Consider the following 26,565-nt stretch of genomic DNA (forward strand, 5'->3'; position numbering starts at 1 on the left):
CCTGGGTAGATCAAGTGGCACTGGATAGTTGGGTGAAAGGCAGTAATGTGACAGACTACCAGGGGCTGTACAGTTTGATTCCACAAGAGCACATGCTTATTCTTTGTTTTGCAGAGGTGAGCCAGCACTTGATTGATAGCAAGTGTTCTGATCCCAGGGAGCTTGCTAAGGAGGCGATCTCTGGGTCAGCACCAGGGTTCACAAGAAGGTTTCTGGGGGAAATCCAGCCAAGGGTGGGCAGGGTTCCCAGCAGGAGAAAGAGGGATAGTGGCGCAAATTCAAGAGTCCTCAAAAGGACCCCAAACTAGTTTCCAGGATCATGGTTCCCAACCCCCTACTGAGAAGAAGAAATGGTTCCTGTCAGGTAAAAGTCCAGGGAAGGGACTCCAGAAGTGTTTTGACTGTAGCCAGGAAGAGAACTTCAGAGGGGCTCCTGTGTGTCCTAAGTGAACAGAGCCTCGTCACCGGGGATGGCGAGTGTCCCCCTTGGGGAGGAGTTGTCCCCAGCTAGTGGTGGGGATACAGCAGAGATTACCCTAATGTCCATGGGTCACAGTGAAATGTAGAGAGAACCCTCATTCCTGACAATACTAAAAAGTATAGGCAGCGGGTTACCATTAATGGGCATAGGTTGGAGGCTCTGAGAGACACAGGAGCCAATATGACAGCTGTTCGATGTCATCTGGTGTCTTCAGAGCACTTAGTCCCTAACATGGCCTACCAAGTTGTTGCTGTAGGCAACTGTAACAGCCAATGTTAGGTGGCTCAGGTTCCCTTTGAATAGGGGGATCTCAGGTTCCTTGAGGGTAGCTGTGAGTCCGTTGATGCCTGGGGATTGTCTGCTGGGCAATGACCTTTAGCATACCGCCTGGAAGGAGGTGGAGCTCAGGTCACACTTGGAGATGCTAGGGTTGCTTGAATGGGTGTACCTGACCACACGGTCCATGGCAGCACGCAAGGGTATTCAGAAGGACCTGGAGCCTGAAAGAGTGGTCCAGGTGTCTGCAAAGAAGAGGAAGGGCAAGGGGTGCATGAAACTCGCTCTTGAGATTCCCGTGATCAGGAGGAGGCTGATCTTGAGGGGGACAACCCGAAACCTACAGGGGAAGTTGTGGACAAACTGGGGAACCTGCCTGAGCTGACCAGTTGGCAGCAGGAAAGAGGTCCCTCCAGGGAGGAGTTCTGCGCAGTGCAAAAGTAATGACCTACTCTTGTAGGCCTACGGCAGCAGGCCCAGTCAGCCAGGGAGGAGTTCTGTGCAATGCAGAAGTAGTAACCTACTCTTGTGGACCTTCGGTAGCAGGCCCAGACCCAGGCAGCCGGTAACACCTCTTGCGAGCACCTGATTTATTGTGAGTATGGTCTCCTGTACAGTGACCCCCTTTCTCCTGAACGTGGGGCAGCCTGCGTGCTGATGGTACCCCAGCCCTTGAGAGCCTTTCTATTGGGTCTGGCCCATGATATGCCACTGGCGGGCCATTTGGGGCAGGACAAGACCTTTGACAGACTTGTCACCCCCTTATATTGGCCTCAAAGGAGGAAGGCCTCAGATGTGTACTGCAGGTCTTGTCTTACCTTCCAGACGAGTGGCAAGATGTGGGGAAATGGAGAACCCCTCCTAGAACCCTTTCCTCTCATGAGCACCCCTTTTGAGCAGGTAGGCATTGACATTGTGGAGCCTCTGGATTCCAAGACAGCCATGGAAAACCTTTCTTAAGTACTACCCTTTGGGTGGGTGTCAAATGGGTTGAGGACATTTTAATCACTACATACTTGTTTGGCTCATTAAGTTCATCCATCATTGCGGCGTGGCCAAGATGGCGACCACGTGGGAAGCTTCTTAGAGAGCTCTGCGCAGGGCCCGGTAACCATCCTGATTACAGTTGCTAGCGTGTCCTTTGGTTGCTGTGCGGAGACCCGTAGAACCCAGAGTGGCTCCAACCACACTTTGCCAGCATTGGCAATGCAGAGGACAGCTCAACAGGGCTCTTCGACCCCGGGCGAAAGACACCGAGTGAGCAGCAGTACCGGCCCATGGTCGGCGAGTGGGGTGCGGATCGGCGGAGCCCTGGGAGAGACGGTGGGAGACCACTGCTTGACGGCTTGGTGAGGGTGGTCCGGACCACCACCGGGCAACGAGTGCTGAATGTGAGACCAGGGATTGAGACCACGCTGTTTGCAGAACTACACTGCTGCAGGCCTGAATGCCTGCAGATTGGAGGTGGGCCACAAGAAGAGCTGCAAGAAGAGCTGGCCGTAGTGTATGAATCGCGCTCCTATAAAGGATAGTGCAAACCCATTGGCATCCCCTTTGAGGATTACAGATTTAAGGTGAGAAGGGCCTTGCGACCGCTTTCAGCCGCAGTGACTCACTGGAGTCATATGAACAAAGTGTGGACTGGAAAGCGGCTATAGCCCTCTTGGGGGACTACCTGAATGACAGAGGTGAGACGATCAAACGCAAGTGCATGGAGAGTGCCTGGTGTATCGAGTGAGGCTGCATGAAAAATTAAGGAGATATGGTGGTGCCTGAAGGAGAGATGGTGCCCTAACACGGAGAACCCTCATGACACGTGGGGCATCGCAGACATTGAGCTAATACGGAGGATGTGCACACCTAAATACTTGTAGTCATTTGTTTACCACCTTGCCCTGTTGAGACAGTCTTGATCAGCAGTAACTAGCATTGCTGTGTGTTTTTTTTTAAACCACATAACCCAAGGTAGCCAGGAGCGCTCTGTTAAATAATACGGAGTAACTGTAAGGCGGGGCTAACCCTTCAATACACCCATTGCTGGGGAGAGAGCTACCCTGACGACAACTTGGTTGTGGCGGCATAGTGACGTTTGACCCTCCCTGCAATGCCATGGGAAAAACACATCCCACCAAAGCGGCGGGAGATATGTTGCTGCCAGGGGACAGCTTCACATCAGACCTAACTCCACAAGTGGATCACTTTTGACATCTTGAATCTACACTCAATAGCCACTCCGAGAAATTTGAGAAGGTCCTACACGGTATACTTGACACTAAAACCTCGCTGGAGGCCAAAACTGACTCAGTAGCCCTGGAAGTGAATCTATTAAGAGTGCACCATCTAAGTTGGCAGACAGGGTCACCCAGGCAGAATCAGTCACACAAACTCTGCCACCGACTCTTCAGGCCATGTAAACAAAAATAGCGACTATGCAGTAAGAAATATCTGCTTTACACCGTAGGGTGGAAGGCGTGGAAGGATGCTCACAGCGTAATAACATTCGATTTATTGGTTTCCCTGAAAGAGCAGAGCTTCCTTGTGCCGAACTCTTCCTGGAGGAGTGGCTCCTGCACACAGTGCTGAAAGACAAGATACCTCCTTTGTTCTCCATGGAAAGTGCCCATTGCATCCCAGGACACCCTCCGAAAGCGGGAGAGCCACTGCGCCCTCTCTTCGCCCTCTATTAAATTTCCGTGACCTCATTCTTCAACTGTTCCGCATCCAAAGGTCCCTGGCACTTCAACAATACCACGATCTCAGTCTACACAGACTACACCATGGAAGTGCAGCGCAGAGTTCTTACACAAAAGTTAAACAACGGTTATGAGAATTGCAGATCAAATATTCTCTCCTCTTCCTAACGAACCTTAAAGTTATGGACAAAGAAAAAACACGTTTTCCAAAAAACTGACGATGTGTGGACCTGGATGCATGCCAATAGTGTCACTGCGAAACTTGAAATGGAGGAGGATGCGGATACATGGGTGACACCTAAACCTAGGCGACCTCGCAGAAAGCCCCTACTGATCCGTCCTGACTGTGATCAAGCAGCTGGGGAGCAGGCTTGAGCGGTTGACGTGGTGGCACAGCATCAAACCAATTAATTCACTGTTTTCCATGCTGATATCATGAGGACCTCCGGATCTGAGACTTGTGAATCAGAGGCTTCTTCTGTCTTCAGCGCTGGGGTTCCCCATGTCACCCCTGGCTCTGTAGATGAATTTATCTGACTTGCCGCCTCCCATTTGTTGTGAGCCATTGAACCACTACCACTGCTTCTCCTGTGTGCGTCTCTGTGGTTGACAGGGCCTATTAGCTGATGATGATTTTTTGGAACCCTTCATACAAGGACCCAGGCTTCAACACGGTGCCCTGGAACGCACTTGCAAGTCAAGCCCCCATGCTATGCCCACTTGGACACGTTATTCACTATGTTATCATTGCAACCATTATTTTGCAAATGGTTACGTGTATTGGGCGGCATATCACAAGGTTTCGGCCCTGGTGGGATTGTTACTACATTTGGGGTGTTTTTCAATTTGTATGCTTGTGTTACATTGTTTTACACTGCCTTGTTCGACACAGAGTTGTTGCTTTAAACGTGGGAGACTTACATTGTGGATGAAAAATGGGATGTTTCTCTTGTGCGAGAATAGGGGGATCCTGAGGATCGGGGAGCAATTGGTTGCCCAATAGCTACCTCTCACATATACTACATTAGACATGATACCTAAAACCCTGCCATGGGAGTATACTCCGCCCTATAGAATTATGACATGGAATGTGCGGGGCATGGCATTCCTTATTAAAGGCCATAGAGTGTACTCATATGTTAAATGCAGACAGGTTCACATTGCAATGCTCCAGGAGACACACCTTATGGCTACAGAACTAGATCATTTACGGTCTAGATGGCAAGGACAAGCAGATGGTACTATTACATCTGCCTATGAGAGGGGGGTTCTTAGTTGGGTCCATGAGTCCCCTTTGCACTAATTGCCCAGAAGATAGATACGGAAGGCCCTCATGTTATACTGGAGTGTCAACTGGATGGGACCCCTCTCAATTTAGAAGCAATATATGCAACTAACGCTACTCAAACACACTTTCTAGAGCCTCTTACACCAGCGTTTTTTCGGGACCCACTAACTCCGGCGATATGGGGGGAGACTTTAATTGCATCCTGGATTTACTTCTGGATCGCTCTTATCCCCGCTGTCTTCTGCTACGAGCAGCCGCACCCCCTGCCACTTAAGAAGGTGGAGCACCCATATGGGGCTTTTTGATGTGTGGCATCTGGGCCACCCGCAAGTCTGCGAGTACTCATTCTACTCACCTGTTCATGACCTACATACCAGGATTGATATCCTTTTCGGCACTACCCAGACTGGCCCTCTCTTGAATCGATCGAAGTACCTAGCACAAACGCACTCAGACCATAACCCGCTGGTGGCGACTCTGTTATGGGGCACACAACACCCTGTCATCCCCAACTGGCTCCTCCAATCGGAGGCTCTTTTGGACCCACCATTCCATGATGCACTATTACAGTGCATTAGGCACTTCTGGTTCTGCTTCCTCTCATGCCATGGAAGTTAGCGATCCGTGGTCACTGTGTGGTGGCCACATGGTGGGTTAGGCAGCAGCTGTTGCGTGACCTTTCTGCGGCAGAGCAAGATTTGCATCAAACAGAGGTACAGGTTGCTGGGCAAACTGTATCACCTTCACAGCTTCGCCATTATCGTCTCCGCCACAACGAGGCGGAATCCACCTTGGACCATCATGACTTTTGCACACGGATGGCTTTACAACATGCTCAGGGAGATCGCTTGGGTAGATTGCTTGCTTGGCTCCTTTGGGCAGAACACCACAGTGCCCCGGCTATGGCGATTAGCCTAGCTGATGGTTTGATAGTTACCTCGCAGATGGATATTAATGATGCATTCTGGGATTATTATCAAAACCTCTATGAGAGACCTGCAGCTCCACATCTGAGGTGTGTGAAGAAGTTTATAGGTGGAGTATCCCTTTCCAGGCTTTCCAGTACCCAACAAGAGATTATCGAGGAACCCATTGACATAGAAGAGATCAAGGAGGCCATTTCCTAAATTGCTTGTAACAAAACACCAGGCACAGGTGGCCTACCAGTTGAATAATATGCCACTTGCTCCACTGCTATCACACAACGACTCTTGGAGGTATTCCAAAAGGCATTTGAGAGGGGCTGCTTCTCGGAATCCTTATGTGAGGCCTTAATAGTGGTGCTACCTAAACCGGGCGGGATCCCTTAGATGTTAGGTTGTACCAACCCCTATCTTTACTAAATATGGACTGCAAGACATTCGGGAAGATCTTGACAAATCGATTACTTCCTGTATATCAAAAATGTGTCCACCCTGATCAGTCAGGCTTCATACCGGGTCGACACACCTGAACCATACCTTATGCAGACTGCGTGTGAGAAGTGGAACACAGTGCTGCTGCAACCACTGACTGACATGGAATAGAGTGGGGCCCTACAGACTGTAAAGTGGATAGCTCGAAATGCTAGGTTCAGATTTAAACAATTTAATTACATACATCAAGCCTATCTGGACCTCCATCGCATTGAATGTACGTTTCCCTCACTCAACCCGGGTTGCCCACGCTGTACCGTACCGTACCTTATCACATGGTATGGGACTGTCCAGTTTTACAAACCTCTTGGTGGACAGTTTCCAAAATAGTATCATACTTGACCATGCATGTCCTCCCTGTCACATCTACTTCTTGCCTCTTGGGACTTTGCCCCCGTAAGACAGATAATAAATACCTTCATAGATTTATTGACTTGGCTTTTGTGCTTTTTAAACGAAGGATAGCTATGGCATGGAAATCTCTGGCCCCTCCAGCCATATACCAATGGTTAAAGGACCTGCTAATTTGAACCAGAGCAGAGGCGCATCATATTAGTTGGCTTGGAGCTCGCAAAATTATCTGTAAAGGTGGGGAACGCTCGGACCCTCTAGTATTAATCGTGGAGGCCAAAAATGATTTACATCCCCCTTGATAGGGAAGATGCCCATTAAAATAAGTGTTACTATGGGGGTCATGACCGCCAGGGTCGACGACCACGGAAGCACCGCCAACAGGCTGGTGGTGCTTCCCAGCCCATTCTGACGCCGCGGTCAGAAAAGGGAATCCGGCGGTTTCCCGCCAGATTTCCCCTGCATGGGCTGAATCTCCATGGCGGTGCTGCAAGCAGCGCCGCCATGGAGATTCCGATCCCCTTCCCGCCATCCTGTTTCTGGCGGTTTTTACCGCCAGGAACAGGATGGCGGGAAGGGGTGTCGTGGGGCCCCTGCACTGCCCATGCTACAGGCATGGGCAGTGCAGGGGCCCCCTAACAGGGTCCTATAGAGATTTTCACTAATCGCGACGGGTGCAACTGCACCCGTCGCACCCCTGCAACTCCGCCGGCTCCATTCGGAACCGGCTTCATTGATGCAGGGCCTTTCCCGCTGGGCCGGCGGGCGCTCTTTTGGCGGTCGCCTGCCGGCCCAGCGGGAAAGCCAGAATGGCCTCCGTGGTCTTCTGACTGCGGAGCGGCCATTTGGCGGTTCCCGCCGCCCGCCAATGTCAGAATGAGGGCCTATATTCCTTTATGCACCACATATGATTCCGCTGTACACATCCCCCAAGAACTCTCGTCCCCTGATGCTCCTTCATGTACTACTAATAGCAGAGACTTCTTCCTACTACAACACATATAGGGCCTGATTCTGAAACTGGCGGCCGGTGACCGCCAGGGTCACCGGCCACGGGAGCACCGCCGACAGACCGGCGGTGCTCCGAAGGGCATTCTGACCGCGGCGGTTCTGCCGCGGCCAGAAAGGGTAAACCGGCGGTCTCCCGCCGGTTTACCGCTGCCCTTGGAATCCCCCATGGCGGCGCAGCTTGCTGCGCCGCCATGGGGGATTCTGACACCCCCTACCGCCATCCTGTTCCTGGCGGTTCGCCCGCCAGGAACAGGATGGCGGTAGGGGGTGCCGCGGGGCCCCTGGGGGCCCCTGCCGTGCCCATGCCAATGGCATGGGCACGGCAGGGGCCCCCGTAAGAGGGCCCCACTGTGTATTTCAGTGTCTGCCTAGCAGACACTGAAATACGCGACGGGTGCAAACTGCACCCGTCGCACATGCCCACTCCGCCGGCTCCATTCGGAGCCGGCTTCCTCGTGGGGAGGGGTTTCCCGCTGGGCTGGCGGGCGGCCTTCTGGCGGTCGCCCGCCAGCCCAGCGGGAAAGCCAGAATGGCCTCCGCGGTCTTTTGACCGCGGAGCGGCCATATGGCGGTTCCCTCCAGGCGGGCGGCGACCGCCGCCCGCCGGGGTCAAAATGACCCCCATAATTCCACGAATGTTATATTTTTTACATGCTGGTTATGTTTGCTGTTTGTAAAAGATGTTTATAAGCTTATGTCACGAGGCGTTCTTTGGCAGAACACTGGCTACGTAATGGCTAATTATATGTGAATCAACACTGTTTGTGATGATAATGATTCGCTCAGTGAAACAATGTAAAGTCTCGAATATCATTGATAAACCAATAAATAAATAAAAAGTTCATCTGTCATTCCTTCTCTCTTTGTCTTTGTCCTCTGCAAAGTTTACAATGCGTTATGTGCTGGGGTGAGATGTTTTTAGAGGTTGATTACTGGCCAACAAAAGAGAAATCCTAGGTTGTGAGGAGTCTGCAGTAGAAGCTGAATGTTAGTCTGCCGCTTGTAAACAAGAGTAACTGGTAGACAAGTAGATGCAGTATCACCATATGTAGCTATTCACTCCTCGGATGATGTTGTGTCAGGTTTCTTGAAGACAAGTTTTTATTCAATAAGTGTGAATGTCTCATTATTTTTTTAAATACAGAAAGGTTGGAGATCTTTTGTGTAATTTGAACTGCTTGCTAACCAAGCTCTTTATGTTATCCTCCTTCTCTTTCCAACCTTCAACTCTAAGTGCTACTCGTATAGTGAGTGTCAGTGCATTGATCAGACTTGCTTTCAATATATACCTTATCGCAAATGTTGATTTGAGTGCACACATCAATTCAGTTATTCCAACTCTGGTGTTAATTGCACACTCTAATGATTTGTGTCCACACAATTTTCTTCAAACTGTGCAAAATGTAGTTTTGTGCACTTTAGATCAGGTAAAAAAATGTAGTTAGTATATTGTCCCTCATTCCAATGAGATCCAAAATGTCCATCTGTTACATAAAATTCAGGAGGCAACATATATTTGCTGACTGTGCAATTAACATGAAAGATTGAGTTGTACTGAGGTGCACAGTTTTTTTAGTTTTTTTTTAAACAAACATCAAGGATCTAACATATTACTTTACATTCTTTGACAATGTGGATGATTAGGTCAGACTATGGTGGTTGAAATATCGACCTGCAATATTTTTGAGCCAACTAGTGTTAACGCTAACTTTTTAGAATGAATATTCATGCATTCTGAGTGTTGAATTTGCATAGAAAATGAATTACCTTAGAAAAAATTAATGCACACATTTGAAAGTGTCGCCCACCTGAGTGGCCGTCAATATTCACAAAGTGTACTTATTTACAGCTTATTAATATGAAATGTTGAGCTTATGTTTTCTTAATGTAGTAATATGTCATATTAAGGTTTATGCATTATCTATTAGCTTTATTAATCGTAGGCCTTAACTTAGCAAGGCCTTGGGCCTAGTTGCACAGCCTCATGTCAAGTTGCATTTCTTAAACAACTTATAAAATGGCTGCTTAGAGAATTAAATTGTGATTTTCCACTGTGCTAACCAAGTGTTCACAGCTGAAAGTCTTTCTCAAGAGAACTACTTGCTAGAAGATGATGTCCTAGCTAGGGATACTTTGTATATTGTAGTGTGTGTGTAAGACTCACCTTCCCAGGAGAAGACAATTTATGCATTGGCTGGAGCATAAGCTGCAAGAATATTGCTACCTAACGAGCCAAGCGATGGGAACAGGAGAAGAGGAGCCAGTCATCGACATGTGAACCATGTATTAGTGGAACTTGTAGATTTGGGGTTTTATTTTCTTTGGACTAACAGCAAACATGTGATTGTTTGACCAATAAAGATTTGGGAAGTAGGTTTAGGAAATCTAACTTAGCCGGACTGCACAGACTGGAGGACACCATTTTTCCATTGTCCCCTAAGCCATTATTTTCTTGACCGTCTCAAGAAGAGACATGCTTAACTTTATTGCTTAAAGAGTCTTTGTTTTTTTCTGAACTTTAATGCTGAATCCCAATGCTTTGCTAACTGAACTGATGTCCTATTGATGAAGACTGTAACAGCTTGCTGAACCATATTGAGGACAGGTATATAGACAATGTTACTGATTGTTATGTCTATATGCTTTTGTGTCTACGTACCAACCGCTAATCGTGATAAAGCCATAGCTAGATGTTTTCCAAATTTATGTTGACTAAATTGTTTTGCATGAATTCCAAACATGCTATTGTAATTTGATGTTAGTTGGGTTCTCACTGATTATGCTTGCTACTTGTAATAACAGTTTATGGCCCTCATTCTAACCGCGGCGGGCGGCGGTCACAGCCCGCCTGGGGGGAACCGCCATATGGCCGCTCCGCGGTCGAAAGACCGCTGGGGCCATTCTGACTTTCCTGCTGGGCCGGCGGGCGCTAGCCAATAAAGCGCCCGCCGGTCCAGTGGGAAAGCGGCCTGCAACACTGAAGCCGGCTCCGAATGGAGCCGGCGGTGTTGCAGGTGTGCGATGGGTGCAGTTGCACCCGTCGCGCTTTTCACTGTCTGCTAGGCAGACAGTGAAAAGCATACTGGAGCCCTGTTAGGGGGCCCCTGCACTGCCCATGCCAGTGGCATGGGCAGTTCAGGGGCCCCCAGGGGCCCCAGGACACCCGTTCCTGCCAGCCTGTTCCTGGCGGTAAAAACCGCCAGAAACAGGCTGGCGGGAAGGGGGTCAGAATCCCCATGGCGGCGCTGCTTGCAGCACCGCCATGGAGGATTCGCCCAGCCGGGAGAAATCTGGCGGGAAACCGCCGGACCCGGTTTTCTGACCGCGGCTGTCGGAATGGGCTATGAAGAACCGCCAGCCTGTTGGCGGTGCTTCAGTCGTCCGTGGCCCTGGCGGTCTTGGACCGCCAGGGTCAGAATGACCCCCTATGTCTTTTCTTTGCTGAATTCTAAATGTATGTTATTTCATTTGCGCGGTTATTCTTGCTATTAATTTGTACTGTACTCTTAGAATGTGTAGTGGCTCAAGCTTTTATTAGATTGTGATTCTATTGGCACTTTGGGCAGCCAGTGTTGTTTCTGTATGTTTATCAATTGATTTTGAGACTAAGTTACATGACATTAGCATTATTAATATAGGGAAAACAACATTCCAACTTTTACATAAAGGTGTGGTTATTCATGGCTGCGAGGTCATGGGGTGTGGAAATTACTGACTCCTATTGATTGTTGATGTCATTGATTGTTATTGCTATTGATTTGTATTAGTACGGGGTTACATGGTGGTACCTACTCGAAGCGCAGTAAAAAGGTCCATCGGCCTATTCACATCTCCTTGTAAGTTCACCTAATAAGGTCCAACACGCTAACAGAGATGGTAGCAGAGATTGATGGTATGTCTCCTTAAGAGCCCATCATAAAGGCCGGTACATAGTTTGTCTCCTTCAGAGGCTATCATAAATGCTCGGTATGTGGTTTGTTTCCTTAAAAGCCTATGATAAGCTCCAGAGATAGGTAGAGGGGTATTTGGTCACAGAAACAGTAAGCGAGAAATAACAGGTGCTTCCAGAGACAGTAGTAGGATAAGTGTTAGTATCCTACAAAAAGCAGAGTAATTCATAGATTGGGTGAAATTGTGGATTTTTTTAGGTTCAATGATGCAACGTGGAGAGAAAATGTGCCCCTAAATACTTAAAATGACTTTCCCAGAATCTTGGAACTTGCCAATGTTTGAGGATGTTCTTGGCATTCTAGTGACAGTGTGAATGAAGTAGGTTTTGTGCTTGCACAGCTTATTCAAATCACAGGTGAATTCTGATGTTTGTGATGGTTTAGATAGTTTGCTTACTACAAATGAAGTTGTAGAAGGATTGTGCGTATTTCGAAGTGTGAGAGTAGGGAAGTTGCCGAACTTCACATGTGTGTGGCCCTTTGTGCTAAAAAATTGTCCAAGTGGTTGTTGGTATACGGACCAGGCATGGACTAAGACTCCGGAGTATATTAAAAAGTGTATGAGACATGTGGTTTCTGTTGTAATTTGTCTGGTTTAATTGGTCGATCGGGCGTGGTCAACAAGTCACAGTGTGAGTCAAAGTGAGTGAAATAATTTTTCAACTGAGATCTGGTGAGTCCTATGTGCACTAGGACAGACCCATTTATCAGTTGAGAGTGAAATTTGGTGGTCAAATTTTGCTTGCGAATCAGGGAAATGGAGAAAGAGGGAGTAGCTGTTAGAGCGAAATGCCGTAAGTGAAAAATCTGTAAAGTTTCTGAAGTGAATGTGTTACCCTACCTATAGTAAACAGACAAATTGGGTTTTGATTTTGTTCAGTGCTCTCAATAAAACTGCATTTGTTTAGTGTGAATCTGAGTTTGGAAGGACAAGTCGCAAGACTTTGTCAGCCACAGTACGTGTGAGTGTGACGTCATTGGAGCTGCGCTGGGATAGGTTGGTTAGCGTGAAGGGTCGCGAACGAATTGGCAGACAACCGTGAAGCGCCAATGGTTGACAAGGTGGGTGAAGAGAATTCTGGGATTAAAAGTCACTTCCCGATTTGATTTAGAATAAAATAAAGGTTGCACAAAATGAAATTTTAAATTTGTTTTAAAGAGTGCTTTAAGGGGACATGCGTACATTACAACGTGTACAGGGTATGTTGCACCGCCAGAAGGTACACCAGCTTACACTGTAATCGAAGAAAAGGATGCTGCACTATGTCTTTGGCTGAAACGGAGGTGCAAAGTGACAAAGAAAGATGGGAGCTTAGCGTTTCCTGCCCTCGGAACATTTAACTTGAGGAGCTTAGAGAATCTGAGGAGGGTGCTGTATGATCTGAAACCCCCTTCAAGATCAGCACAGTTTGAGGCCTTTCCAATCTGGGAATTTGTAGCCAGACAGCAACAGCAACAGAAATTTCAGAGGAGGATGAGAAAGGCAGAAAAGACACTATCGGAGGCTAGATGGTGATCAGAGGTTTTGGAGAACCAAGACTTTACAGGGGATTAAATTGTTTTCTGCGATTACACAGGAAAGTGATAGAGAAGGAAGGAAAGCTACCAGGAGACAAACAGAAGCCCTTCCGAAAGTGGGGAGCTGAGATCAAAAGAGTCTAGAGGATCTTTTACGCTTGAGGAAGAGTCAGACGATGATGAGTTTATTTTGCAGTTCTTGAGAAATCATTCCCCATCCGTATGCAGCACAAGAGAGTGGTCTGGTCACCAGTGTAAATCCTTCAGCTGCGCCACAGGTTAATGTGACATTGAGTCCAGTGCAGATTAATCCTAGCATGACACAGAGCCCAATGCACAGCAGTCTTAATGCACCTAATACTCGAGTTGCACAAATTCAGGTGCCACAGCCAAACGTCCAGAGAGTTTACCCTGATGTACCCATTGTGGAAACTGCCCCAAACCTAATAGTGCCAACAGGACAGGTTTTCCTGAAACCGATATTGGTTCAGACAGAGCCAACTCTACTTTTACTGCCCCAAGTGCAGTCACAAGCCATGCCCAGGTACACTCCGATAATAGGGACACAGTCATATATACCTGCACTGATGAGCCAGGATACAGGAATTACCCACTCACAGAACTTGAGTATCAGACCAAGCCCAGATGCTGTATCTGTATCTGTCACCATTGGTCCAAGTGTACCTTCGTTTGCATAAGAGAATAACAGTCCAAGTGGACTGGGAATCCTGAGTCAGAATGCAATGAGGGGAGGACCTAATGAGAATATCCAAGTAGTCTTTCCTGTGGGACAGACCTTTGACAGATCAAGATCATTGCTAGACCTTAGGCCATTCGGAGCCCCCCTTGATCCTGTCATAGGGTTGAACGTTGGTCAGAGCCTGAAATTACTGACACCACAGACTCCAGAGGTAGTTGTGCAACCAATGTCACATGCCCAGGCCAGCAACGTTTAGTTGCAGGGTCTGACTGCCCAGCGATTGACTGAATGGTTAGACAAGCTGAATACCCTGCAGAGTGCTCCTAGAGGAGAAGAGCACTTGAACTATACAAGACTAGGAATGGAAGCGGGTGAGCTCATTGAAGGAGCTATTGGTGTGAACAGATTAGAGTCCTACACTGAAGCAGAGTTGAGATATCTGTGCCCGAAAATTACGAGGGAAGTGAGCAAGGTACATCAAAGGTTAGAAGACTTGGCAGAGACGTACGGAATAGAAATAGAGAAAACAAAACATTTGAAAAGGAGTTACAGGTTAGATTTTGACACAAAAGACTTTGAACGCATGAGATCTGCTGGAATGAAGGCTCACCTTAGGGAGTTAATCTAAAGTGTCCAGACATGGAGAGCGTAAGACAAGTGGGAAAGCAGCTGGCTAAAGAAGAAAGATAAAACGGAAAGGTATTATGCGGATCTGGATGCAAATGTGCAGCGAATAAGGATCCAGTAAAAATCCGACCAATAATAGAGATTCCAGGAGGGAATTTTGTTCATGTCCCTTGTGGCAAAAGTGACATTCTGTCCTTTACAAATGACTATCCTAGGTTGAGAGAGAAACCAGTAGAATGGTTCCAGCAGACAGACAGGTTCGTAAAACTTGCAAAATGTCTGTGGAAGGACTTGAACACTCTATTAAAGATAGTAGTTCCAGCTGATTTGTGGATGTAGTGGAAGAGGAGAATAGATTGACTGACAAGAGAACCAGAGAGACATCAGGCTACAAGTGTGCCATCTCCTGAGGTAATGAAATATTACAAAGTGATTGAATTCCTTCAGATGAGAATTTCGCCCCAAAACATTGACTAGCAGAGAATAGACAGGACAGCTCAGGAAGCAAAAGAGTGATCCATGCTTATTATGAAAGATTGTTGCGGGCGTACAAGCATTACAGTGGTACAGGGACAATTGAGCTGAAAGACATGATTCTTTTTGTGGTCATATTTGTGGAAGGATTGAGACCTGAAATTAGCCAGATGATTAAGAGTCATTTGATTTGCTAGCAAGCAAAGCCGATTGATGAGGTGTTTCAGTATGCAAAGTACTGTAGTGATGAGATTGAATTGAAGCAGAGAAAGCTGAAAGAAAAGGCGATGGTGATGCAGATTAAGTGTCACAAACAGGGATGCAGGGAAATGTTCCACAACAGCAGCAGCAGGGAAATGTGGTGTTTCGGAATCAGATGAGAGGTAGAGGTCGCGGAGGTAATGTAAACTGTAGAACTGACTTGGGTACTGTAGTGGTTCAGAATGATGTGCAGGGAATGAAGAGATTGTTGCCTTGTCACGTTTACAGAGCAGTCGGACATAGGAAGCGGGAGTGTCCGATGATGGTACAGGAAGGTGTTGACATCAATTCATTCCAAAACTTGAGAGGACCAAGAATGAGAGGTCATAATCCAAAAACATTTTAAACCCATGCAGCAGGTGCAAATGCCACGTGTACAGATGCAGTCATTATAACAGCAGGTTGAAATGCTACCTAGTTAGCAAATTCAAATACCTCGAGTCCCAATGGAATGGGAGCAGATGATGCTTCCTCACAGGTCAGAAGTTTAACCAAAGTAATAACACTGTACACCAATTCCCGTTACACAGTGAGAATGGAATAAACAATTATTGGGTGAGCGAGAGTTTGGATGAAGAGAAATGTGTGCATGCAGCTTCCTTAGAGGTAGATCAGAAAGGTCCCTATGTGGAATGAAAAGTCATGGATCACAGAGTTTTCATTCTACGTTGACACAGGAGCTACACGCTCCCCAGTGAGAACTACAGATGTCCAGAACTTGCCCCTTTCAGGAAAGACAGTCTGGATTGTAGGAGTAGCGAATCAGTATTTAATCAACCCAATTACAGAACCAGTCTAGGTTACCATTTGCAACCTTCAAGGATTGCCCAAGATCATAGTCTGTGATTCAAGCCCAGTAATCCTACTGGGGAGAGACATGCTGAGCGAAACCAGATGCTCGATTGCTTGTTCAAATGACGGAATTATTATACAGACGAACAGTGATGATGAGGATGACCCGACTTCAGAGACTGAGTGTGAGACTATAAATGAGGAGTACCCCCTGATTAATTTATCTCCAGTATTCACAGTGAAGGAGCTTCCTCCTGATTTACAGGGAACAGTTAAAGAGAAAGTGTGGGATTTGACAGGAAAAGAGATTGGCCTGATAAAGGGAGTTGAGCCAGTTAAAGTTCTTGTAAACAATTTTCCGTCACATTCCCCAGTATCACATGCCACAGGATATTCTTATAAAGGTTGCTCAAATAATTGCAGAATTTGTAAACCAAGGGGTCTTGAAAGAAGTGTTGAGCGGCCCATATAATTTAACGATAGTGGGATTAAAAAAGCCCTGTGGGAAAGTTTGAATTGTCCAGGACCTGAGAAAAATAAATGACATTGTGATCAAATGTTGCCCTGTGGTGCCAAATCCAGCTGCGATAATGTTTCAGATTCCATGTGATGTTTAATGGTTCACTGTCATAGATTTGTCACAAGCCTTCTTTTCTGTGCCTCTTCATGAGGATAGTCAATTTCTCTTTTGTTTCAAATCCTTGGATCGAGTTTACTGTTGGTGTAGAATTCCTCAAGGGTTTTCAGAGTCACCTTGCATATTCAATCAGATCTTGAATAGAATCTGGAGTCACTGTAATTGCCTTTCTAATCGACATTGGCACAGTACATTGATGACGTGTTGATTGCATCCAAAATGAAGGAAGACTGCAAGTATGATACGATTGCCTTACTGAAACATTTGGGAAAGAATGGTCATAAAGTGTCCCCATTTAAATTACAATACTGTCAGCAACAAGTGAAATACTTGGGTCACAGCCATATTGCAGATGAGACCCCCAGTCACACAGAGAGATGTCAGGATGTTTTAAGGGATGGTAGGCTACTGTCATCAACGGATTCACAATTTTTCAGTCATTTTCAAGCCCTTGCAGAAGCTGACTCACAAAGAGGTCACTGATCCCCTAGTGTTAGATCAGGCTTGTATGAAAGCGTTTTCTGATTTGATAGAGAGTCTGTGTTCCGGCTTTGGATATGCCAAACTACGCAAAGTCTTTCACGTTGTTTTGTCATGAGCGTGATGCATGGTCTTTGTCTATCTTCACGCAGGTCCATGGAGGTGTAGGCCGCCCAGTAGCATATTTTTCAGCTACTTTAGACCCAGTTGCAGCAGCTTTACCAGGCTGTCTGAGTGCAGTTGCAGTGGTTGGACAGAGCCTCACACAGTGTGAAGGCATTGTGATGGGACACCCTTTGGTTATTATGGTCCCTCACGTCATTGAGCTCCTACTTACAAAAACGAAAACCCAGTACCTGACTGGTGCCAGATTAACTCGTTATGAGAGACGTATTTTAGGGTCACCTAATGTGTCATTGAAAAGATGTTCAGTGCTTAACCTAGTAATCTTACTTCCAAATGAAAATGTTGACATTGAAAAAGTGGAAGCCATTGAGCATGATTGCCTTGAAGTAACTGATTTGTGTACAAAACCGAGACCTGACATTAGAGACGCCCAAATGGAATAAAATGTCCAAATTATCTTTGTTGATGGTTCCTGTCTAAGGGACAACACTGAGAGCAGAATATGCTGTGTGCACAATCTGTGGTATACTGGAAGCGTCATGGCTTCGAGGAGTATATTCTGCACAAGTAGCGGAACTGGTAACCCTTACTAGAGCGTGCCATGTTTCTGCCCAGCTTAAAGTTACCATCCATATGGATAGCCAGTATAGAATTGGAATAGTCCATGACTTTGGCCAGTTGAGGTCACAGAAAGGTTTCATGACCTCTTCTGGTTCACCAGTGAGAAATGGTGAGAGAATTAAAGAATTGTTGCAAGCTATCCAAATGCCTGAAAACATTGCCGCAGTGAAATGTAGTGCACATCTGAAATTGAAAGATTTTGTGTCAATGGGAAATGGATATGCGGATCAGGTCTCAAGGTTTTGCACATTGAACTGTACATCGTTCAAAGATAAGTGGGAATTGTTACCTGAAGAAGATGAAACGTGTCCAAGTTTTGCATTGCATGTAATAGATACATTGGAAGAATTGACAACCCTGCAAAATAATGTTGACAGGGAGGAAAAGCGTTCATGGAGCAAAATGAAATGTGTACAGTGACAGGATGAATTGTGGGTTTCAGAAGAAGGTCAATTGGTTATGGCGAACAGTTTGTTGTCTCAAATGGCTAGGTATTATCATGGACAAGCACATGCTGGGAGGGCTGCCATGATTCGCCCCTTTAAACAAAATTGGTTAAATCCGAGGTTTAGACAAGTTGCTGAAACAGTTTGCCATCGTCGTGTCATTTGTCAACAAATGAACGCGGGAAAAGGGACCGTGGTCAATTTGAGTCACATTGGAAGAGCAGGAGGTCAATTCAGCAGAATGCAAATTAATTTTATTGAGATGCCTGTGTGTGGAGGGTTGAGATATGTGTTGGTGATTGTCTGCATCTTCAGTCATTGGTTTGAAGCATACCATACACAAAGAAATGAGAGCCTCACAGTAGCGAAAATACTATTGTTTGGTGAACTGACACCACGTTTTGGGTTTCCAATCTCCTTAGAATCAGATAGGGGAAGTCACTTCAACAATGAAGTAATTAAATTACTATGTGCAGCCTTAAACATTGAGCAGACGTTTCATTGTAGTTACCACGGTGAAGCATCAGGACTAACAGAACAGATGAATAGTACCTTGAAATCAAGAATGGCGAAAATGTGTGCGTCCACAAATCTGAAATGGCCTGATGCACTACCTTTAGTTTTGATGACAATGAGAAACACACCCGACAAGAAGACAGGATTGTCACCACATGAAATACTCATGGGCAGAACAATGAGTTTGCCAGCTTTTCCTGCAAATGCTCTTGTGAACATAACAGATGATATGGTGTTGGACTACTGCAAAGGACTGGCTGATGTGGTTCGTTCTTTCTCTCAGCAGGTGGAAGCCACCACACTGCGACAGATCCAAGATCCAAAACACAACCTGAGAGCTGGTGACTGGGTTGTGGTCCTTTCTAGGTAGTTCTGATCACTACCACAGCTGTGAAGTGTGCTGGAGTTCCGAGCTGGATACACGCCAGCCACATGAGAAAAGTGGCATTTCCTCTGGACAATGAAGAGGAGTTGTTGAGAGTACCAACAATGACCAAACAAGCCTCAGAGCAGGAAAGAGAAGAAAGAGGAACTGAGATTGGATCTGAGCACGCTGAGAACGGTTCAGTCACTCCTGTGAGAGACAAAGGAGAAGACTTCCAGGAGAGTGACAGTGAACCAGTCTCAATTGATGCAACAGGAGAGTCTAGTCAGAGGAGGGCTCTTCCAGAAGTAAATGATTTTGAGAGACGGACAGAGTAAACGCCAGACCCCAAGCGGGAAAGAGTTGAGGCAAATCAAAGCCAGTGTGATCTGACTCCTCCTGAACCAGTTGCAGGTCAGTCAAGAGAAAATCCTGCACAGCAAGAAGAGGTTTCAAGTTCAACACTGAAAAGAGCATTGACAAAAGGTCTACTGAAAGAAGATAAGTGGCCAGAGCCACAAGCAAAGAGAAAGGAAGCAGTCGATGTGACAACAATCGAGGAAGAAATAGATACGACAAGAAGAGAAGACCTAGGTGAAGGAGAATTGAATGGAGATCGAAAGTTGAAAAGAAAGAGAATAGCAAGTCAAAGGTACGCAGGTCCTGAATGGGTGTTTGCAACAACAAGTGAATGGCAAAGATAATTTTTGTCTTTTTGTTTTGATCGAGACATTCCAGGTCAATATTTTGGCACTTGAAGGAAATCAATGAACTGAACTGTTGAGACAAATTTGAGAAAAAGTACAGAGAAAAAGAGACGGTTCAAAGTTACCGAAAAAGACTTTTGAAACATAATTTTGACAAAGATAACCTGATTTGACAAGCTGCTAAACCAATTTTTGACAAATGTCCCAGAAAGTGAGACTGAAAGCTGTAAATAATTGCTGAAAGAAGATTGAAGTTTTTTGTTTTTGATTTTTGCCGCATAGTTTCTAAATTTTCTCTTCTACTACTTCCCGAATTTTTAGAGATCATGAGTAACATTAGCCAGCAGGGTAGGAAGACCAGGTGCTGTAAACATGAGTATTAGTTTGGTAATTGTATGTGTGATATTGTGCATGATATTGATTGTGGGTATGACTGTTCTTGACAAGAGTAAAGCCAACCATGCTTCAACTTTAGAGACAACTACTGCATTAACAGCGATAGAAAAGTTTAGGATAGATGAGAGGTATCTGTACGAACATAATTCACAAGAGGAACTTTATTCTAATGTCTACTATTGCTTATTGAGTATGTTGAGACAAAGGATGCGAAGAATTGTTATATGTGTTCGCAGATTCTTTCATCAATCGAAGAAGGAGTTACCTATCATAGTTTGCTGCTTACTTATGGGATAAGTTGTAGTTTGTTACTAACAAGATTCTATAACCAGGAGTACATCCAATATTTCTATTTTAACCATGATGCTGTGTTTTTCTTTGTCTCTATAATTAGATATCTGAGTAGAGTAGCTAATGGCAATTATATCGTATTGGTGAGAGGTTTCTTTGAACCTACATTAACTTTTGGCACAGCTTATGCGCACAGAAACAACCTGACATGCTTGCTTACACTGTTAGAAAAGAGCTTCTTAGATCAGACAGATGACAGGAGAAAGGCATTAAAGGAGAAGTTAGAAAAGGGTTTAGAGTAAAGGACTTTTAGAAATGATTATGTTTTTAGTGAAATAAAAACACAAGGAACATTAGCTTTGATGCGCAACACGTAGGAAACCTGTGTAGATAGGCCTAAATCTCGCACCAACACTTTATTTGGGGGAATGAGTGAGTGTAGACATGTGTTTTTGTTTCAGTGTAAATGGACATTTATATTGGGATATATAGAGGATGGTATGGCACATGTTGTTTGGGGATAGTTTTCCCAAAGATATTCGAACTTGATGACTTGAAAAGATTTCCAAAAATGACTGAGTTATATCACATTAGAGAAAAGAGAGTCTCCTTCTGGTATAGTGGGAGATATATTTGGAGAAATTATTCCTTAAGTAGGAGTTGTTCTGAATTCGGTAAATATTTAAAGGTTGTCTACTATTGTGGATGACATGTTGACAATTTTTAGGAGCCATGGTCCTAATAGATACAGAATTGGCTGCGGAACGATCTATGACTCTTCAGAAATGCCTTGCCTTGGACATTCTTTTAGCAAAAGATGGCAGAGTTTTCAAAATGCTTAATTCAAGACATTGTTGCTCGTTTATTCCTGATAATAGTAACGAAATTAGAAGCTTGCTTACTAATCTGACTAATGAAAGTACTGATTTGAAAGAATTGAAAGAAATAGGTGTTTGGGAGAAAGTTGGTAAAGGATTTGTTTCAGTGGGATATTGGCTCAGCAACATTGGGAAAGGGATACTATTGAAAATCATATAAGTGATATTAATTATTGTAGTTTGCATAATTGGAGCATGGGGAATAGGTAATTTGTGTAGGAGGATGAAATTGAAGAAAATGAAAAAGGATCAGAGGAGGGAAGAAATGAAAAGGGAAGATTTGTTTAGGAAAAATTTGAAAAAGGAACAAAGATTTGAGGGGTTAGAGATGACAGAATTTTAGAGGAAGCAGAAAATGTGTGTAGGAAGATTTAATGTGATGACACATTTAGGCCCTCATTATGATCTCGGCAGGTTACCCCGCCGAGATCTGCGCCGACGGTCAACAGAAGACCGCCAGTGCGAAGAACCCCCCACCGGCCACATAATGAACTTCCAGCTGCGCTGACGGGTGGAAACAGTGTTTATGCCCCCCGGCCCAGCTGGAAACAGGGCCTAAACATTGACACCGGCTCCAAATGCTGCTGGCATCAATGTGGCAGCGCAGAGGGTGCAGCAGCACCCGTTACGTATTTCACTGCCCGTAATTCGGGCAGTGAAATGCGTGACAGGGCTGTGCATGTGGGCCCCTGCACTGCCCATACCAAGTGCATGGGCAGTGAAGGGGCCCCGAGGGGGCCTGAGTCACTCATTCTGCCAGCCTTTCCCTGGCAATGTAAGCCACCAGGGAAAGGCTGGTGAAATATGACTCATTATCTGGAGGGCAGAGCTGCTGGTGGATCTGAAATGCTGCCACCGCCAGGCTGCCTGGTGGCGGGAGCCTGGCGGGGGCAAAGTTTGAACCGTGGTGGTTCAGCCACATTCAGAATATAGCGGTCTGAACCGCCATGCCGTTGGCGGCAATGACCGCCACCACCGACATGGCGGTCCAGACCACCATGTTCTTTATAAGGGCCTTAGTCATCGGAGAAGGGATTGTTAACGCAGAATTTTACTAATGAATATTCATGTATTCTGAGTGTTGAATTTGTATAGAAAATGAATTAACTGAGAGAAAATTAAAGCACGCATTTGAAAGTCACACCCACCTGAGTGGCCGCCATTGTTCACAAAGTGTACTTATTAATAGCTTATTAATATGAAATGTTGAGTTTATGTTTTAGTAATGTAGTAATATGTCATATTAAGGTTTATGCATTATGTATTAGCTTTATTAATCGTAGGCCTTAACTTAGCAATGTCTTGGGCCTAGTTGCACGGCCTCATGTCAAGCTGCATTTCTTAAACAACTTATAAAATGGCTGCTTAGAGAACTAAATTGTGATTTTCCACTGTGCTGACCAAGTGCTCGTAGCTGAAAGTCTTTCTCATGAGAACTGCTTGCTAGACGATGATGTACTAGCTAGGGATACTTTGTATATTGTGTGTGTAAGACTGACCTTCCCAGGAGAAGAGTGTGGATGCATTGGCTGGAGCATAAGCTGCAACAACATTGATACCTGACAAGCAAAGCGATGGGAACAGGAGAAGAGGAGCCAGTCATCGACACGTGAACCGTGTATAGTGAAACCTGTAGATTTGGGGTTTTATTTTCATTGGAGTAACTGCAAACATACGATTCTTTGACCAATGAGGATGTGGGAAGTAGATTTAGGAAATCTAACTTAGCCAGACTGCACCAAGAGGTCATCATTTTTCCTTTTTCCACTACACCATTATTTTCTTGACCGTCCGGGGAAGAGACATGCTTAAATTTATTGCTTAAGGAGACTTTGCTTTTTCTGTACTTTAATGCTGAATCCTGATGCCTCACTGACTGAACTGATGTTCTGTTGACGAAGACTGTCACAGCTTGCTGAGCCATATTGAGGACAGGTATAAAGACAATGTTACTGATTGTTATGTCTATTTGCTTTTGTTTCTAGGTTACAACCGCTAATTTTGATAGAGCCATAGCTAGATGTTTTCCAAATTTGTGTTGACTAAATTGTTTTGCAGGAAGCCCAAACATGCTATTCTAATCTGATGTTAGTTTGGGTTCTCACTGATGATGCCTGCTACATGTAATCACAGTTTGTGTCTTTTCTTTGCTGAAACTAAATGTATGTTATTTTGTTTGCACAGTTATTCTTGCTATTAATTTGTACTGTACTCTTGGAATGTGTACTGGCTCAAGCTTTGATTAGATTGCGATTCTTTCGCAGCTTTGGTCAGCCAGTGTTGTTTCTGTATGTTTATCAATTGATTTTGAGACTAATTTACATCACATTAGCATTGTTAATATAGGGAAATAAACATTCTAACTTTTACATAAAGGTGTGGTTATTCATGGCTGCGAGGTCATGGGGTGTGGAAATTACTGACTCCTATTGATTGTTATTGCAATTTATTTATATCGGTAAGGGGTTACATGGTGGGAACTACTTGAACGACGCACTAACACTAGCTCTATATCGTCGGGGTAAGTTGATCTGGAGTTAAGAATAGTAAATATTTCCTTCCTCCTATATACTTAAAGTGCAATATAGAGTTAGTCGATATTGTGAAACTGATACTGAAAACCTGATAATGCTGCAGCCATTGCGACAACCAACAGGTCACATAAGCAGGGGTCGCCCCACTGCCCTCGTGCACTTTTATTTCTGTCTGTGCCAATGGGCAGCCGAGGCTTGTCCGTACAGAGCTTTACACTGAGGTTCCTTGCTGGCATTACAGCTCGTCTATTGAAAGATAAACACTGGTTAGCTCCCTTTGTAATGTTGCCTGCATAGTTCACCTTTTCCACATGACTTATTCTATCTGAGCTTGGAAAAATCACGCCTCATTTGAAAATGCATCAAGAAACAGAAACAGCACTATATATTACTGCGAAAAGTTGTATAGACAGCCTGCACACATAAAACAGAAAGTAATGGTATAAAGGTGATATTGTTGCATGGAATCAAACAGTTATTTTCGGCAGGACGTACATTCTCTTAACAATCGGAAATGTTTCAGGCACAATATAGTTCACGATCACCTTTTGCTTTTTTCTGACATATATCTACATATCGCTTACCTTGTACAGTTCGCTCCTTGACTCACATCAGGTCGGTGTCTTGCGCCTGCTTAGGTGTAGCTGCCTGTAACTTACTTTCAGCAGGCGGGCAGAGCTTTAAATAGTAGAAACCACAAAGCAAAACCGATCGCACGTTGTGCAAACCTAGCTGTTCCTTCATACAGTGTGTGCACTAGTTGTTTAATTGTTTAATCAAATGAATCTCAAAACAGAATCGTCACTCAAAGCAGCTTGTACATAATGCAAGGTCATTGACAAGTAGTCTTCCTTCACAGAGCTGCTTGTGATCTGTGGCAGACAGTGGCGTACCAAAGTTCGCCGCAGCCCCCGCGGCGTGGGGGGTGGGCGCTACCTCCAGGGGTCCCCTTCAGCTCAGTACTCTGGCCTGAGAGCTCCTGCGTGAGTACGGAGGAGGGCTGGAGGGGCCCCTCCGTGTACTGTGCAGGGGGCCCCTTCCAGTTTTCTTAAGCCACTGGACAGACATCACTTTGAAAACAATTTATATTACTTCCTAGTAAATATTTTCAGTTTACAAGATGACAGTCATAAGGAACCCCATGTAGGCTGAGCACCAGCGAGCTGCTTTTAGGAGTTAGTCGAAGGAGAAAGTTGGCAAACAACTCCGAGGGAAAGCACCTGATTTTTTTGTAGACATCTACATAACTTGTCACACTAAATCTCCCAGGAGAAGGTGGGGCTCACTTGTTATTCTCACTCAGTACAAATACATCTTCCAAAGCTGATTTTAGCTTCTGGACAAATATGTCAGGGCTTGAAAAGGCATCGCGTTCATGTTCCTTTTTTGCGAGGCAGGTACGATGGAGCAAGGAACCTGGTGTAGCCGGTTTCTTCCTACTTGTAATCCTATTGCAGTCAGTCTGTACCAACTAATTTGGAATAATCTCTAAACCACCAAAATCTCTTGCTAAAATTGAAAATAAAGTATTACACTTACTTGTAAGGCACTACGCTTTGGATGACATAAATGAATACATGTCTCATTATCTATTCTTTGTTTTTATTGTACAGCCCAGATTTAGCTTTGAATCCCTCAACATGGCAACTCGTCAACAAAGAATTAATGGCTCAGAGCGTTGTTCCAGTGTTGGCGAAGTGAAAGCAGAGCAAAGGAGAGCTTTTCCTTGGAGCACAAGGCCCTCCCATTTGGGGAGCTTTGCAACAGCCCCATAGAAAATCAATATTGGAGCAATTCAGTCAAACTCTCCATCATGTGGGCTTCTAAAGGTACAAGAATATGTGTAAGATGTTGTGAAGGAAGACAGAGTAAGGTGGTTTAAGAGTTCTGGATTTCAGATCCATTGTTAGGGTTTTCAGCTAAAAAATTGTAGAATATTGACCGGAGTTCTGAGCCAGTCAGAGTTGGCATGTTTAATGCAATTAATGTTACGGGATCTTACCACGGTGGCTCAGTTCTTATCAATTTGACTCACTGAAATACTTCAAGACTGAAAGTAATTGGAGCTGGAGCTAATTTGTGGTTTGATATCAGAACTGCATTAGGGGAGTAGCTTGGTCAATAAGGCTGGGGGAGGGTGAGCTTCAGATTTTCCAACAATCAGGCTTGAGTATAATGTTTAATTACATTATATGACGAGAAGGGTGCATGGGAGGGGCCTAAGGTGCAGTGGAAAGCGAGAGGAATGTAGCAGGTTGGTAGGGGTACTAAGTGAGGAAAAATACAATATTTTGTAAAATTACCAATAATTTTGATGACTTTGAAAACTGAGAGGGAGAGAGTCTGAGTGTGCGTTTTTGCCTGAACGTATGTAAAAATTCCTGGTGAAATCAGGCTGATGTCTCACCATACCCGAGAGAAAGCATATGTACCCAACTATTTATTTCAAAACTCATTTATTAGGAGGTGTAGCACCCCCACCCCCGAAGCGGCGCCCTAGCTAGCATGTGGTATACCATACTATGGTGAACTAGCTCAGGCACCCTGGGGTGCATGAAGGACAAACCCGCACTCCATCTGTGACAAACTGTGTTGGAGAAATAGAGGCAGTGGGTGCACTGAATTAGCTGCCTGCGTGGAAATACGTGGTGACTGAAACTTCGGGAAGATTACCGAAGTGCAAATGTTATCAAATGAGTAAAAGGTTTTCATGCAAAAGGGCATAGAGGAAA

General features: G+C 45.1%; 1 protein-coding gene across 2 annotated transcripts in view; it reads right to left on the reverse strand.

Annotated features, from left to right (window-relative positions):
• SLC5A9 (solute carrier family 5 member 9) overlaps nt 1-24,532 on the reverse strand; it is a 763,977-nt gene extending 739,445 nt beyond the window's left edge. Inside the window, exon 1 of one of the 2 annotated variants that reach the window (XM_069232707.1) lies at nt 24,418-24,426. The gene's annotated coding sequence lies outside the window, so the exon portion shown is untranslated. Of the gene's footprint in view, nt 1-24,417 lie in introns of both variants that reach the window. The other variant, XM_069232706.1, reaches the window with a different exon arrangement.
• Nucleotides 24,533-26,565: the final 2,033 nt, after the last annotated feature.

Source organism: Pleurodeles waltl, chromosome 4_2 (assembly GCF_031143425.1).
Source record: "Pleurodeles waltl isolate 20211129_DDA chromosome 4_2, aPleWal1.hap1.20221129, whole genome shotgun sequence".
NCBI lineage: Eukaryota > Metazoa > Chordata > Amphibia > Caudata > Salamandridae > Pleurodeles > Pleurodeles waltl.